The 13,886-nt window shown below is 41.4% G+C and overlaps 1 long non-coding RNA gene across 1 annotated transcript; it reads left to right on the forward strand.

Annotated features, from left to right (window-relative positions):
- Positions 1-1,092: 1,092 nt before the first annotated feature.
- Positions 1,093-12,427, forward strand: LOC141097036 (uncharacterized). Its single transcript, XR_012233835.1, has 3 exons — positions 1,093-1,216; positions 8,713-8,878; positions 12,345-12,427. It is a non-coding gene; the product is annotated as an uncharacterized lncRNA (long non-coding RNA).
- Positions 12,428-13,886: the final 1,459 nt, after the last annotated feature.

A 13,886-nucleotide genomic window follows, 5' to 3' on the forward strand; every position in this document is an offset into this window, starting at 1 on the left:
GATCTCCTTCTCTACTCCTCCCTTATCTCTTCTTCCCACAACCGCATACAAGACTTCTCCCGTGCTTCCCCCATACTCTGGAACTCCCTGCCGCAACACATCAGACTCTCACCATCAACGGAAACCTTCAAGAAGAACCTGAAGACCCACTTGTTCCGACAAGCCTACAGCCTGCAGTGATCCTCAGTCTACTGAACCACAGCACGACCTGCTGTATCCTCACCCATCCCTGTAGACTGTGAGCCCTCGCGGGCAGAGTCCTCTCTCCTTCTGTACTTGTGTGTCCCTTGTCTTACACATGTTTACTATACTTGTCTATATTTCCCCTTTTCACATGTAAAGCGCCATGGAATAAATGGCGCTATATAAATGCATAATAATAATAATAATTTACATGTATACCAATGTCCCATAATGCCCTTTGATAAAGATCCCTTAAAAAGTTATTATGAACGACTATAATTTATTGCCTGCCAATATATACTGCCTGGTAGGCAAAGAACTGTCTGCCCAAGTCCATTAAAGGCCGGATATCAGAGGATAAATCTTGCCCTTTATGTCCTCTTTTTTTTTTTAAGGCATTGGTACAAATTTTCAAGATAGACAATGTCAGATCCACTCCTGACCTGTTGGTTAATTGACTCATAAAGATGAATGAAATTATCTAAACTTTCATGGTCAAATTAATACATCATCATATATGTGTCAGATCATTAATTGCCCTGCTCCAGTTTTTCTCTAAAGAAAAACCTCAGAGATATAGTTGATATCACTTAGTTTCTTTCGTGAGAGCTCTTCTTGCACTGAGCCTTCTAAACAGGGACATCAATTATACAAATTAGCTAAAAAAAAAGCCCACTAATTCCATGAGCGGGATATAATTTTAACTCTTCTAAATGTGCTGAATATAGAGATATATTTTCTTGGATCCGCGGCTGAGAACCTTATCTTCCTGTGTGTATTGTGCTATCTGCCTTGTGTGCCTGTATCTAATGCTTGTTTATTTCTGTTTGTGGTTTTAGAGTGTTTCCTGTCTGTGTTTAGATCATGATACTGAATCTGCTTCCTCCTTTCTCTTCCCTCCCCATGTGCAGAGCTACAATCTCCTACATTTCAGTCCTGCAGATGGGAAGCCTCATTGTACAAAGGATTGTCACTTTCAAACTTTATGAATATATTAAAGCATACTTGCCAACATCATCAGGAAGAGTCCAAGGTGTCGTATAAACCATATGTTTCGTCCATTTATGCTCCAACCTAAAGCATGTCAATCACAAGTAGATCATATGACCCCCATCATCATGCTCAAAAATTGATACAGACCCCTAAACCAGACCACCTTGCCTAAATAAATTTAGACCTCCAAACTAGACCCCTTTAACAAAACAGACTACAAACCTCAGAATAAAATGAAAAAAAAAAAAGACTGGCTATGTGCACACGTAGCGTTTTAAAACGCTCACTAAAAACCGGACTCCTTCCCAGAAATCGCGTGGTTTTTTCCTCGCGATTTCACCGCGATTATGATCGCGATTTTGCTGCGATTTTCGCGTGCGTTATTCAAGCACTTTCCAAGCGATTTGAAGCATCGCTTGGAAAGTGATTGACAGGTTGGTCACACTTGTCAAACATAGTGTTTGACAAGTGTGACCAGGTTTTTACTATTGAGGCTGCCTATGCGGCTTCAATAGTAAAAGATAGAATGTTAAAATGCTAAAAAAAAAATAAAAAATCGGGGTATATTTACCTTCCGGCGTCCCGCGCTGCATTCCCGGGCCTCAGCGTTCCCAGCGATGCCTTGCGAGACCTGTGATGACGTAGTCTCGCGTTGCTATAGTGATCTCGCGAGACCACATCATTACAGGGCCTTGCGGCAAGGCATTACTGGGAACGCTAGGCCGGGAATGCAGCGCGGGACATCGGAAGGTAAATATACCCCGATTTTTTTATTTTTTATTCTTTTTTTTACAGGGGTATGGTACCCAGGGCCTGGAGGACAGTCTCCTCTCCTCCACACCGTGGGTACCAACCGCACATGAGACGCTTAACTTCCCGCATGGTGGGCATAGCCACATGCGGGAAGTCAGCGATTCTCATGCATTCCTATGGGTGCGGAATCGCGGCAATTCTTTGCGATTCCGCACAAAAGAATGAGCATGCTGCGATTTTTTCCGCGATGCGATTCCGCCACGGAAAAAAGCGCAGCATTAGCACAGCATGTGCGGAATACCATAGGAATGCATGGGGGGCGTTCTGTACATGATTTTTAAGCGTTTTTGCACCGAAAATCGCGGCAAAAACGCTTAAAAATCGCTACGTGTGCACACAGCCTCAAGATCTGACCTCAAAATCAATATATACCCCTGAACAGACTCTGTGAGTGGAGGTAACTCTGGAAATACAGAAGAGTGGAGAAAAAAGGAGAATACTTATTTAGGATGCAGGGCACCCATGAGACTTGTCTGCACTTTTAAAAGTTTAGAAGGTTTTCCCTTTTTGCTGGAGCCTCCCAAACATTCAATGAGAGATGAAAAATAATGTACAGAGTTAGGTCCAAAAATATTTGGACAGTGACCGAATCTTCGTGATTTTAGGTGTCATGGGGATACCGCGACAGAGTGGGATCAGACAATCGAAGTGTCTGGTGACACATACACCTGCGGTAGTTAGAACGGCTTCACTGTTCTATTAGCAGTTCTGACTGTCTTTGCTCAGGTGCTACAAGGGTTAAACTGCTTAGTTGGGCTCTTGGGTTGTCCTCCTTGCTTCTGGCCTTGCCTGATAGTTACCACTACCTAGTTAGAGCTAAAGGAGAGAGTTCAGTGTTTGGAGTAGGCAGTTAGAGTTTTTCAGGAGATTTCTTTGTGGAGTGGTTTGCATGTTTATCCTTATCTTCTCCCATTTGGTTTCTTCCTTCCTATTCCTCCCCTGTTTCCCACTCTGTTATTTTGTGAGTGTATTTGTATGATTGTCTTTTTCTTTTATCACTATTTGTTTACCACTGTCTGTCTGGTTAGTGTTTGCGTATAAACTTCAGTCTCAAACCTCCCTGGGTGGGGGAGGAAACAGATAATGGTAAGATAGGAACATGACATGGCACAAGACCCTGGCATCTCCACCATCCGGGGTAATCCAGGGGACAGGGATAGCCTAGGGCGCCCCTAGTTCAAGGAATCGGGTAGGTGCCCGCAGTCCCTTGTCACTATGTTTTAGCACCATGCCGGATCCCTGCTCTGACAGGCAAGGTCTCGGCGTGTCATTTCTCTCACCCGCCCTGTGGTCTGTTCCTCTCTTCCTCATGCTTTGCATGCGCCCAGCAGCACTTCCAGCCGGGCTTCTAGCTGTGTCCTTAGGGCATGCACGCACGTTCCCGACCCCGCCCTCTTAAAGGGCCAGCATGTGCACTTGCTATTTCCTCCCCAGCCAATGGTTGAGAGGCATTATGTATATATTGCTTCCTCTCCACTGGGGAGGTGCCTGAGCAACTTTCCTGTTTTGCAGTCTAAGTTGTGTAAGGTTGCATACCAGTCCTTGCTGCACTCTGGTGCAAATCCTGCCTGCCGCACTCTGGGGCAAATCCTGCCTGCTGCACTTTGGTGTAGATCCTGCCTGCTGCACTCTGATACAAACTCTGTCTGCTGCACTCTGATGCAAACTCTGCTGCACTCTGATGCATACTGTCTGCTGCATTCTAGTACAATCTCTGCCAGCTGCTCCCTCCAGTCTGTCCTCTGGGTCCAGCTGCCGCGTGTCCATTGGTCTGTCCTGGAGTGGCACCTGGTGTTCATTGGGAGCCATGTCTAACCTCACCATCAGAGGCTCTAGTGAAAAGTCAGGTGCTCGCTTAGTCACGCCCCTCCAGGCTCTCCACGATCCGTGGCACAGTGGTTCCACAAACCACGGCCGTGACACTACGTGACATCAGCTCTATAAGCCACTAGTATTTAATTAAAATGAAACAACTGATATGCAACTGAATTGTGGATTTTAAAGAGGTTGAACAAAAATATCCTGTGAAATGTTTACGAATTGCAACCATTTTTCTACAAAGCTTTCTCATTTCAGTGTCTCAAAAGTAATTGGACAAATTAACTTTACCATAAATAAAATTTACATTTTTAACCCCTTCACACCAGCCTATTTTCATCTTCATGACTGGGCCGAATTTTACTGTTCTGTCCACTGTCACTTTATGTGGTAGTAACTCTGGAATGATTCACACAGATTCTAAAAATATTTTCTCATGACATATTGTACTTCGTGATAGTGTTAACATTTTTGTGATAGGACTTCCATTTACTTGTGAAAATATCGGGAATTTGTACGAAAATTTGGAAAATTTACGTTTTATGCCCTTAAATCATAGTAACATAGTAATTAAGGTTGAAGGGAGACTTTAAGTCCATCTAGTTCAACCCATATCCTATCCTAACTTGCCTTAACATGTTGATCCAGAGGAAGGCAAAAAAACTCATGTGGCAAACAGTAGGCTTCACATTGGGGAAAAATTCCTTCCCGACTCCACATACGGCAATCAGACTAGCTCCCTGGATCAACGCAACACAAAGGAAACTAGTGTATATACCCTGTAATATTATACTTTTCAAGAAAGGCATCCAGTCCCTTCTTAAATATTAGTAGGGAATCACTCATTACAACATCATATGGCAGAGAGTTCCATAGTCTCACTGCTCTTACAGTAAAGAATCCGCGTCTGTGAGTATGCTTAAACCTTCTTTCCTCCAGACGTAGAGGATGCCCCCTTGTCCCCGTCACAGGTCTAAGAGTAAAAAGATCATTAGAAAGGTCTTGGTATTGTCCCCGCATATATTTATACATTGTAATAAGATCACCCCTAAGCCTTCGATTCTCCAAACTAAATAACCCCAAGTGTAATAATCTGTCTTGGTATTGCAGACCCCCCAGTTCCCTAATAACCTTGGTTGCTCTTCTCTGCACCCGCTCCAGTTCAGTTATGTCTTTCTTATACACCGGAGACCAGAACTGTACACAGTATTCTAAGTGTGGTCGCACTAGTGACTTATATAGAGGTAAAATTATGTTCTCCTCCTGAGCATCTATGCCTCTTTTAATGCATCCCATTATTTTATTTGCTTTTGCAGCAGCTGCCTGACACTGGCCACTAAATGTGAGTTTGTCGTCCACCCATACACCCAGGTCTTTTTCAGTGACAGTTTTGCCCAGTGTTTTACAATTAAGCACATAATTATACATCTTGTTCGTTCTACCCAAGTGCATGACCTTACATTTATCCCCATTAAAGCTCATTTGCCATTTATCAGCCCAAGCTTCTAGTTTACATAAATCCTCCTGTAATATAAAATTGTCCTCCTCTGTATTGATTACCCTGCAGAGTTTAGTGTCATCTGCAAATATTGAAATTCTACTCTCTATGCCCCCTACAAGGTCATTAATAAATATGTTAAAAAGAAGCGGGCCCAAAACTGACCCCTGTGGTACCCCACTGCTAACCGTGACCCAGTCCGAGTGTGCTCCATTAATAACCACCCTTTGTTTCCTATCCCTGAGCCAGCTCTTAACCCACCTACACATATTTTCCCCTATCCCCATTGTTCTCATTTTATGTATCAACCTTTTGTGTGGCACCGTATCAAAAGCTTTTGAAAAGTCCATGTACACCACGTCCACTGCATTCCCTTGGTCCAGTCCTGAACTTACCTCTTCATAAAAGCTTATCAGATTAGTCTGACAGGAACGGTCCCTTATAAACCCATGTTGATATTGGGTCATAAGTTTATTCTTCTTCAGATACGCCAGTATAGTATTTCTTAGAAAACCCTCCAGGATTTTACCCACAGTTGAGGTTAAACTTACAGGCCTATAATTTCCAAGTTCAGTTTTTGTCCCCTTTTTGAATATTGGCACCACATTTGCTATACGCCAGTCCTGTGGTACAGACCCTGTTATTATGGAATCTTTAAAGATTAAAAATAATGGTCTATCTATGACTGTGCTTAATTCCTGCAGTACTCGGGGGTGTATCCCATCCGGGCCTGGGGATTTGTCAATTTTAGTGATTTGTAGACGCCGCCGTACTTCCTGCTGGGTTAAGCAGGTGACATTTAATGGACAATTTTTATCCCTGATCATGTTATCCGTCATGGGATTTTCTTGTGTAAACACTGTCGAAAAAAAAGTCATTTAGCATATTGGCTTTTTCCTCATCCTCACCCACCATTTCACCCAGACTATTTTTAAGGGGGCCAACATTATCATTTTTTAGCTTCTTACTATTTATGTAGTTAAAGAATATTTTGGGATTATTTTTACTTTCTCTGGCAATGAGTCTCTCTGTCTCAATCTTTGCTGTTTTGATTTGCTTTTTACAGAATTTATTTAATCTTCTGTATTTAGTTAATGCCTCATCACTACCTACTTGCTTTAATTCTCTAAATGCTTTATTTTTATCTCTTATTGCGCCCCTTACAGCTCTATTTAGCCATAGTGGTTTCCTCCTATTTCTCGCATGTTTATTCCCATACGGTATATATTGTGCACAGGTCCTATTCAGAATGCTAATAAACGTCTCCCAAATCAGAGAGTTATGTCACGCAAAATAGTTAATAAATAACATTTCCCACATGTCTATTTTACATCAGTACAATTTTTGAAACATAATTTTTTTGTTAGGAAGTTATAAGGGTTAAAAGTTGACCAGCTATTTCTTATTTTTCCAACAAAATTTACAAAACCATTTTTTTAGGGACCACTTCATATTTGAAGTCACTTTGAGGGGTCAATATGACAGAAAATAACTAAAATTTACACCATTCTAAAAACTGCACCCCTCAAGGTGTTCAAAAATCACATTCAAGAAATGTATTAACCCTTCAGGTGCTTCACAGAAATTAATGGAATGCGGAAGGAAAAAATAAACATTTAACTTTTTTCACAAAAATTTTTCTTTAGACCCCAATTTTTGTTATTTTTAGACGGGTATCAGGAAAAAATGGACCATAAAATTTCCTGTGCAATTTCTCCTGAGTACCCCAATACCCCAATACCCCATATGTTTGGGAAAACTACTGTTTTGGTGCACGGCAGAGCTCGGAAGGGAAGGAGCGCCATTTGACTTTTTGAATGTAAAATTTGCTGGAATAATTAGTGGACATCATGTCACCTTTGGAGACCCCCTGGTGTACCGGAACAGTGGAAACCCTCCCTCTGCAATGCCTCACAATGTCATTGTCACTATTGACAGCAGTGCTACCGGGGATAAACACCCGCAATCTGTGCCAGCACCAATCATGGGCATTGCTGCAGGGTATCAGCTCTCATACAGCTGACACCTGCATTTGTTTGCAGCGACGCTTAGCGTAATCCTGCACGATCATGGTGTCACTTGTAGGAATGCAGATTCCGCGGCACAGGATATATACAGTGCATGTCGGGAAAGGGTTAAATGAGTTAGTCATGCTCATTGTCTCATTTTTTAAACAAAATTTACAAAATCACAGTTTTAGCGACCACATCACACTTGAAGTGACTTTTGGGGGCTTATTTGACAGCAAATACCTAAAAGTGACACCATTCTAAAAACTGCACCCCTCAAACTGCTCAAAACCACATCCAAGAATTTTATTAATCCTTCAGGTATTTCACAGTTATTAATGTAAAGTAGAAGGATAAAAATAGCATTTTACTTTTTTCACAAAAATTGTACTTTGGCCCCTATTTGTCTTTTCACAAAGGTAACAGGAGAAAATTTACCCCAAAACTTGTGCAATTTCTCCTGATTACGCCAATACTCCATATGTGGGGGAAAACTACTATTTAGGCGTATGGCAGAGCTTGGAAATGAGAGAGCACCGTTTGACTTTTTGAACGCAAAAATGGTTGGAATCAAGAGCAGACACCATGTCGCTTTTGGAGAGCGCCCGATGTGCCTAAACAGTGGAAACCCCTCACAGCTGACCCCATTTTGGAAACTAGACCTTTCATGGAATGTATTTAGCTGTGTGGTGACTGGTGGGCATATTGAACCCTTAGGTGCTTCACAGAAGCTTATAATTGAACACAAAACACACACAAAAAGGAGCGATCACAAGTCCAAAGATATTATGAAATATCCATGAAAAAGTTCTTTATTATAAAAAGCATACAGGCTGTAGGGGAGGGTGCATTCCTTGTGGTCGATGTGTTGCATGTCCCAACATAGAAAGATGTAACACCTTCCACAATGCTGATAGATCTAGGACATATGACATTAGGAAGAGGATTACGTGTGGCACTCGTAATGTCATATATTTTGCTACGTGTCCCTGTGGATTGATCTATGTTGGTCTGACCACGCGTCCCTTTAAGGTTCGCGTGAGAGAACATGTCTTAGGTATTTTGGCTGCCGTTGACCACAAGGATGCATCCTCCTTGAAAACTATACCGAGGCACTTCTGGCTGTGTCACTCCTGTGATGCCTCACTTCTCCGTGTCAGAGGCATTGATTGTATTGATGCTTCTCAGCGGGGGGGCAGGACGTCGCAGAGGTTGGCCCAGCTAGAATCCTGTTGGATCTGGACTCTTAATACACTTCACCCTCATGGGCTGAATGAACATAATAGCTTTGTCCCATTTTTGTGATTCTGGCTGTCGTCTTTTGAGTCATATTATTCTTTGTGAATATTGGCGCTATTTTTATTTTTGTTTTTAATCCCTCCCCTTTTTTGTTTTTAGGTGTGTTGTTCCCTATGACTTTTTTTGTGGTCACCATTCGTTCTGTGGAGGTCCAACATTCTGCATTATGACATTTGCGTTGACCAATATCCTGCACGAAAAATTGGAAGACTGGCTTCAATCAAATCGTGAAATTGAAAAAATATTTATTTTCCCTGCTTTTAGGGTTTGTTCAACTTATGGGTATTTTGTAGATCTCTTAAGAGCAATGGATGTTTGGGTTAGTTGGATATTTTTCTTAATAAATATTGTAACTTACATTGCGTAGATATCCTTGGCCATTTGATATGTGCTGTGATTTTGCTATTAATATATATATTTTTTGTATATTTGAATAATCATCTGTTGATACAATCTACCTTGTTGATGTAGTGTGGTGGATTGCTGCTATTTGTCCCTTTGAATATTTGTGGTATTTATATCATATGGGTAATCCACCACTAAGAGGATTAAACTGATGTTTTTATCCACCGCTATCTTTTAACGCAAATTCTATGCCTATATATATACATATATAAAAAACTCCTTGGCCATGTTGTTCTGTACCAAATATATGCCTATGTTTTGTATTTATATAAATATGTTATTTTTCCTAATTCTCCCCGTAATTGTTTCCCTCACTTCTGCCCTTTTTTAATATGGCCGATCATGCATCCTTGTTCTGCGCACGCGCGTTGTCAGTCACCCTGACCGTGCTTTCTGTCTCTTTATGATGCCGGATCACGTGGGGCCCGCGTGTTTCCGGCGCTCATTGGAGCAGTGGTGTGGTCTCGGTTTGACTGACTATAGACGCGTCTGTGGGACTTCCGGTTGGCGCGCTATATAAACTCACACAATGCGCCTTTTGGCCACGCCCCCTGAGGAAGGAGCATAGCGCTCCGAAACGCGCGTCAGGGTGACGCTGGTACACTGACTGCTCTCATTTCCTCCCCCCTGCTGCCGCTTTGTTAATTAGGTATGTTTACTTCAGTAATTACCCATGTACGGAGAGAAATTGAGTGCCTCCATATGTTAGTACTGATATATTATCTATGGGTTCTATCTGTGTCATTTTACCCGATATTATGACCCATTTAATTAATGGCATGGGGGTGTTTATTTAAACGCAATATTATCTGGCTGTAATTCACACTATATTTGGGATGTCTGCAGCATGTGTCAGCGCCTTGGTTTTTTAGCCAATTTCACATTGTGGTGATTTCCTCTTTTTTCATCTGTATGCTTTTTATAATAAAGAACTTTTTCATGGATATTTCATAATATCTTTGGACTTGTGATCCCTCCTTTTTGTGTGTGTTTTGTGTTCAGATATATTTGCAATTAGTCCTCATTTTGGTCCATTATCCCAGCATCAAATTTATCTGGCATTGGTCCTATGAATTCATATATTAATTATGATATTGGTGCGTTTGTTGAATTGTTTTCTCACAGAAGCTTATAATGTAGAGCTGTGAAATAAAAAAAATCTAATTTTTCCCCACAAAAAAATGTTCTTTTAGCCCCATTTTTTATTTTCACAAGGATAGCAGAAAAAAATGGACCCCAGAAATTGTTCTGCAATTTCTCCTGAGTACACCGATGAACCATATGTGGTTGAAAACAACTTTTGAAGCATAGTGCAAAGCCATATTGGAATTCAGATTTTACTGGACTGTTTTGACATGTCATGTTTGCAGAGCCTCTGAGGTTCCAGAACAGCAGAAACACCCCATAAGTGACCACATTTTACAAACTACACCTCTCAATGAATTTATCTTGGGGTGCAGTGAGCATGTTCACACCACATGTGCTTCACAGAAATTTATACCATTGAACGGCGAAGAAAGAATAATTACATTTTTTATCACTAAAATGTTGTTTAAGTCCCAAGTTTTTTGTTTTTTTAAGGGATAATAGGAGAAAATGGACCTCACAATTTGTTGTGCAATGTCTCCTGAGTATGAAAATACCCTACATGTAATCAGGAAATACTTTTCAGGCACAGTGCAAAACTCAGAAGGGAAGGAGCGCCATATTGTAGCACAGATTTTACTGTTATGGTTTGAGGGTGCCATGAGCCACTGGGAGAGCCCCTGAGGTGCCAGAATAGCAGAACGCCTCATAAATGACCCCATTTAACTAACTACATCTCTCGATGAATTCATCTAGTGGTGCAGTGATCATATTGACAACACAGTTGTATCACAGAATTTTATACCATTGTGCAGGGAACAAAAAATAATTCAATTTTTATCACAAAAATTTTGTTTAGCCCCAAATTTTACATTGCGCTGTTTGCCTCCTGGAGAGCAGATTTCCATAGAATAGTTTACAGACTCCATGAACAGAGCCCTAAGTTTTAGAATAGCAGAAAACCTCACTTAAGTGACTGGAAATTATACCCCTTTGGGAATTTATTTACAGGTGTACTGATGATTTGACTCCATGGGTGTTTTCCAGAAACAAGCAGCAGTGGATGTTGCTGAGTGAAGATTGCAAATCTGCTATTACAGTGTTGGTATGTGGTAGTGCCCAGTACGTTGTAATACCCAGCTCGTGCTTCTTGAAACATGCACTTGTAAATTAGACGGGAGCTAATTGCGACAGAATTGCCAAACATGGGCTAAATGTAGTTTAGGCACTCAGAGCTAAGAAGGGGTGGGGGCATTTGGCTTTGGCAGTGCAGAATTTGCATAATTTCTTTCAGGGTGGGTGTGTGTGTGGGGAGGAGGGGGGTAAGGAGCCACAGCACTTTTCCAGAGCCTTTGTGCTCCCAGTAACATGGATATGTGCGTTAGATGACGGACCTGAGTGAGGACTTGCTTTTTTGTGTGGAGTGAGTTGAAGCTTTTTATTGGGAACATTTATCCCGCTCTCTACACTGAGCATTTACATCGGGGTTTCCATCTAAGTCTCCCAATGACATGATTCAGATGAAACCCTCGAGGAATCCATTTACTATAATGAGGCAGCAATGTTACTCTGACCTCTTTTCAGCTGTGTCTTTTATTTTCAGAAGTGCACCAAACTATGGTGAACCGTGCTTTTATGCACACCTAAAAAGACGAACACCGCCGGGTCATAGGCGGCTAAAGGGCGTCCATAGTGTTTTCCATGGATGTCCACGCCTTTTTGAGTTCCTACGGCTAGGTTCACATTTGCGGATGGCCAAGCTGCGGAGGGCTGCGGACTTCCTCCGTGAAGCTCTGCCCACTGCCGCTCTGCCTACGTCTGCATGTGGCCTGCGTAGCTATCTTTAACATTGGGTACGCAGGCCATGTGGATGTATGTGGATGCCTCTGCATGCGTCGTTTTGACGATGTGGCAACCGCATCAAATTGCAACATGTGTTCGATGCGGGTCGCCGTATAGTCAAAATGACGCATGCAGAGGCATCCGCATACATCCACACGACCTGCATACCCAATATTAAAGATAGGTACGCAGGCTGCATGCAGACGTAGGCAGAGTTGACCGGAGGAGGTGTGGCAGTGGAGGAAGTCCGCAGCTTTCTGCAGTTCGGCCATCCGCAAATGTGAAGCCGGCCTAAGCACACCAGTGTGTTGTGTTTTGTTTTTTAGAATGTACCAAACTGTTGATTTCGTCTGTACAAACATTTCTGGTAACTCTCTGATGTATTTCTTTTTTTTCAGCCCAAAGATGGTTTGTTTCTCCTATATTGATAGTTCATTTGACCACATGTTGTGGGTTCGCAGCAACAACTTCTAAATACAAATGCCACACCTGGAATCAGCTCTGGACATTTTATCTGCTTAATTCATGATGGATTAATGAGGGAATAACCCATGCAGTTCATTAAAGAGCATTTGAGATAACTGTCCAATTTTGGTCACTTTAAAAAGAGGCAGCTACAATTAGGATGTGAATACCCTCAAGTTAAAGCGGAGAGTCTGTACTTTAAGCCCATATTGATTATAAAATTGTGTTTTGAATATGCAAACAGCTAAAATGCCAAAACTTGTGTCATTGTCCAAATATTTCTGGACCTAACTATATATGTATGGGTAGCTGCATTTTTAACTTAATAATAAAAGCTACTACTGATTTTGCAGCTGCATAGATTCTACATTCCTCCATTATCTAGTCTACTGACTAAGGGCAGCTGTCTGAGTTTTATAAAAGTGTTTTTTTTTGGACAACTATTACTCTCTGGAATATAAAGTGCTCAGCATAAATGAGTACACCCCCATTGAAAAGTAAGAATTTAATCAGTATCTCACTGAACACAAGAACAGTTTCTAAAATTTTGACAAGACTGAATCGCAAACGCTTTTTAGCCCATACAAATAAAGTAAGGCTAATATCATTTTCTTTTAGAGTCTGGATGCTGGATGGAGAGTAACAACAACTTGTCAGAATTCCCCATAGGTGTTCGATTGGATTCATATCAGGAGACAAACTTGGCAACTGAATCACTTGCACCCTCATTTATGCTGAACATTGTATATATTAATCTGTAGATGGGGCTCCATTAGTAGTCACTAATGGGGCCCCATCTATGCCCTGGCATGTACAAATAGATAGTTACCAAAGGAGTCCCATCTACAGACTAGTATATACAAATATACTTAGTGAAAAGAAAAATCTCAATTTTAATTACACTACAGACTAATGTAATCCTAGTGGTCTAAAAAAGGGCCTATGACTGTATTTGTGTTAGTATAATAAAATAGTAAAATCTTGATCAATCCCATTACCCAAACCTCTTCTCTGATGGATCCCTTGTATAATGGAAAAAGGTTAGAATTAAAAGAGCATTCTTGTATTGTTTATCGATACATATATTGTTTCATGCTAGAACTTGAAAGGTCATATTCATACGAACAATGGAAGAACTGTGACATTCTCCCAGTTAGTTATTAGCAAAACGGAAATGAAAAGTTGCATTGAAGCAGCCGTAATTCCTGTCCGGCATTAGTGAAGCATTCCCATCAAAGTTTTTATCCTTTTTGTCACGGATAACACGGGTGAGATGACGCAGATCTCACCGCTGTGACCCGTTTATCAGGGGACGCGGCTCCGCTGCCTCCAATTGTCAGGATAATTACTCAATTTGGCTGACGAATGATGGATGTGGTCGCGGCAGCTTCCACTACTAGGCCGGTTTGTTATGAATGAGTCACCGTAGGAGGCAAAAACAGAAACACTAGCTAAGTCCTGAAAACCAGAGAAGT

This window comes from Dendrobates tinctorius, unplaced genomic scaffold (genome assembly GCF_039654945.1).
Source record: "Dendrobates tinctorius isolate UK_male_01 unplaced genomic scaffold, ASM3965494v1 ptg000082l, whole genome shotgun sequence".
Classification (NCBI taxonomy): Eukaryota; Metazoa; Chordata; class Amphibia; order Anura; family Dendrobatidae; genus Dendrobates; species Dendrobates tinctorius.